This window comes from Tasmannia lanceolata, unplaced genomic scaffold (genome assembly GCF_043159265.1).
Source record: "Tasmannia lanceolata isolate RefF3 unplaced genomic scaffold, GAP_Taslan_0.1 ptg000018l, whole genome shotgun sequence".
Taxonomy (NCBI): domain Eukaryota; kingdom Viridiplantae; phylum Streptophyta; class Magnoliopsida; order Canellales; family Winteraceae; genus Tasmannia; species Tasmannia lanceolata.
The window spans coordinates 48,912,155-48,915,857 of record NW_027518695.1 but is presented as its reverse complement, the minus strand read 5'-3'; the positions used below and the strand labels follow the sequence as shown (position 1 = coordinate 48,915,857).

The 3,703-nt window shown below is 40.3% G+C and overlaps 1 long non-coding RNA gene across 1 annotated transcript; it reads left to right on the top strand.

The window, feature by feature from the left end:
• The first annotated feature begins 413 nt into the window (after positions 1-413).
• Positions 414-1,365, top strand: LOC143849519 (uncharacterized). The gene is made up of 3 exons (XR_013235689.1): positions 414-689; positions 916-1,066; positions 1,153-1,365. It is a non-coding gene; the product is annotated as an uncharacterized LOC143849519 (long non-coding RNA).
• Positions 1,366-3,703: the final 2,338 nt, after the last annotated feature.

Sequence of the window (3,703 nt, the reverse complement as noted above, 5' to 3'; positions counted from 1 at the left end):
TAATAACCCCTTTTTTGTAGCTGAAATAGAGTTGATTTTCAACTTCAGGACCTTCTTCTGCATTTATGCTAGGTTTTATTTTTTACGTTAATTTTTGGGATGGAGAAATGCGATTTCATTTCATGTACATATCAGGTACCACATTTCCACCTACGGAGTCAAATCAATGCAAATGGTCGTCTGCTATTTGTTTATGCTAGGCTTTTATTTTTACAATATGTGGAGTGGAGAAATGGGTTTTCAAAAACACCTTCTTCAATACCATGTAGAGGGCACAGTTTATAGTTGATGGGCCTTCTTTAATACCATGTGGAGACCCATGTTCATTGTTGAAGTAGTCATGGTTCACTTGTTTTATCTTCGATTTCATTTATTAAATTATTGGTCCAATGGTGGTCATTGAATTCCAATACCTAGTGCTTATCTGCTTTGTTTCTCAAAAGGTCTGATGCTATAAGTTTTTTTTTAAATGCATGTGAGCTAATACTCGCCTGATGCCCATGTGGATGAGAATTTTAACAGACCTCCTAATCTGTTTTGGGGGTTTGTCCTTGTTGTTGTGCTTTCAGAAAATTCATATAGAACACTGATGGTTGCACTTATTGGTTAGCTCTTTTATTTCTTCTTTGCTTTGCTTCATATCTAAGAAGCCAGACCTTAGAGGTTACAGACATGATACATATTTTCAGGTAAGTATGAGAATTGTAATAATTGTTGGTTTGCTTGGTAGCTTTTCTTCATAATAGTACTGATTGGGAATATGAGTTTATGCTATGGGTTGGATTTTATTGATTTTCTTGGTAATTTATTTTAGAGATGATGAGGACGAGATTTTTAATGATTGTCAATATAACTGAGTTTTTGGGTTATGAATTGATCTCGGTGATTTTGATTTGGTTGTTCATTGTTATACAGTTTTTATCCGGTCAGGAGCCATTCAAAGCCTTGAAAGATGGTGATGCGAAAAAGTGATAGAGTGAAAGTAACAAAGCCTCCAAGAAGGACAGAAAGGAGTTTAGAAGGGGAGGAGACGAAAACTGCAGCTGTGAAGAAGAGAGGAACAGATGTAAGTGTGTATGTTGTTAATTGTATCAATGATAGTAAGTTAATTCATTTACGACATATATTTTGGCGATGTAATTTGTTTTGCAGGCTCCATACGTCCCAGCACGATGTTCTCCAGCTTCTTTCCAATCGGCAATGGACAGGATAAAGTTCAAGCCAGTCCATTTTCATGCCATAGAAAAGACTCCTTTCCGACATCTGTTTGGCATGGAGGACATTATCATGCACAAGCCTCTCATAAGAGCTATCCACGATAAGTGGACTCCCGGCACTAACACGTTCACGTTAGGGAGTATAAATGTCCCCTTCCTTCTAAGAGATGTGGCATTGGCATTAGGACTGCCACTTACTGGAGAGCGAATGGACGTGGTGAGGGTTCTGTCATTCGACAGGACAAAACCGCAACCTAAAGTGCCTGGCTGGCCATTTCCAGAGGCCAACGTCAAGGCATCGGTTATTGAGAATGAAATTACAGCATTAGTTAGAGAACGCAATAAAGTTTCGATAGAGAAGACAGTGAAATATGTTCTCCTGCATCTTTTTGCCTCAGTCCTTTTCCCAAAAAGCGCACATCGAGCTGACGAGCTCTTCTGGCCCTACATCGACGACATAGGAAACATTGGCAACTATAACTGGGCGATGGCAGTGTATGACTGGCTCGTAGATTACCTAGACAGAGTCAGCAAGGGTGGCAGGTACCTTGGTGGCTGCTCGTTGGTAATTCAGGTAATTTGGACTCATGACATTTAATATTCTAACCGTGCTGTTTATAGTTTGATTAACATGGTGTTTCGTATGTATGCAGGTATGGTTATATGAGCATACTACATTTTGGATTCCCACCAATCCAACTGCTCGTCCACGTGTCCTTAAATGGGACTGGAAAGCAAACGAATCAAAGACATATCGATTAGTGGAGCAGAAGCAGATAAAGAAATCGGAGGTGAGATATGAAAAATTTGTTAACGTATATATCAATACTAGTATCTTGATAACTGACTATGTTTTCCAAAAATTCAGGTGGTGGTGACATTGAAAGTATCTCTGTTAGAGAAGTCACAGTACCTACAGGATGAGGTAATGCAGTCGAGCATGACTATGTTGCGTACGTTATTTTATTTTACTTATTGATTTTTTAAATTTGATCATTGACTGTCATGTTTAAACATTAGGATGTTGATGAGACAATAGAAGTCGATAAGGAACAGTTGGAATCCGAAGGGATAGTTTTGGGAGTAGAAAGTGAAATGGAGAAAGGAAGTAGTGAAGATGAGTCGAAGCATATAAAATTTTTGGCGAGAGAGGGAGATGTAATTGATAGACAGTGGCAGATGATTAGAGCAGCATGGGAAGAAATAAGAAAAAGAGAGGAAGATGTTGGAAAAAGAGAGGAAGATGTCAGAAAGAAAGAGGAGGATTTGAAAAAAGGATGGGAGCGTATGCGGAGAACAAATGAAGAGACTGGGGGAAGAATGGAGGGGGTTGAGGTGGAGGGGAAGGGCGAAAATGCATCTCAAGGTGCATGATTATCTTCGCAGCTGTGCGAGGATTGGACGGATTTAGCTGACCTTGGATGTGACATGGATGCAGCCACCACCCTAATAGATGTATCGGCTCAGAACCCCAAGTCACATGAAGAAATATTCGGCACCACAGACGGGGTGATCCTTAACCCTTTACAACGATTGTTCGAAATGGAGGTGACCAAGGAAGAGGCACCATCTACTGAAGTTGAGATGAAAGTGAGTGGTGTAAGGGATGAGATGGTGGATTCCGAATTAGGGAGCATTGTGAGGGGTGTGAAGATGGATGGAAGGAGTAGGAAACCTGGGAGAGCCAGAAAAAGCCCCTACTATTCAGGGAAGACCCGAAAGAGGAGGCAGAAGGAAGGGAAGAAACAGGGGGAGGACCCCAACATACCTAAACCACCGCCCAAGAAGAAAGGGGATGACGGGAAGATGCGTAAGGGAAGGAGAACAGCTCTGATAGAGAGACTTCTAAAGCATGATAAAAGGCAAGTAGATGTGAATTATATTATACCATGATTTAAGTTGATCAGAATTGAAAATTATTAACTAATAATTTAATACAATTTTGCAGTGATATCCTCATGGAAACGGATGATGTACACCTAATAGCTGAAGACCTACAACATCTATGGAATGTCAGACAATACCTGACTGGCACTGTAAGTGTCATTTTTTATCATTAATTTCTACATTACTGTAGGGAATAATGTACATCTGACATTTACTTCTCTTCCTTGAAGATTGTCGATATATATGGGAAGCACGTGCAGTCCTCCAACGACGATGGGTTAGCAGATCCTGCAATGGGGGGAATTGTCTTCGTTCCATCGGTGGTACATGTAAGTGTTATTTCTATCATCCCACATTGAGGTTTACATAAGATTTTATCTGTAGTATCCCATTGAATTCCTTTTTTTATAGGGAACTCTTACTGCAGTAGGGACCGAAGTCACTGAGGTCCAGAGGGTAGAAAAGTGGAGGACAGCGAAGGACGCTCTACACAGTAGACTTATAAACCACCACCTCGAAGCAGTAAAAATGGTACTATTACCATTATGTGAAGACAACCATTGGGTTCTCCTCATTGTCGATATGGTCAACAAAATCTT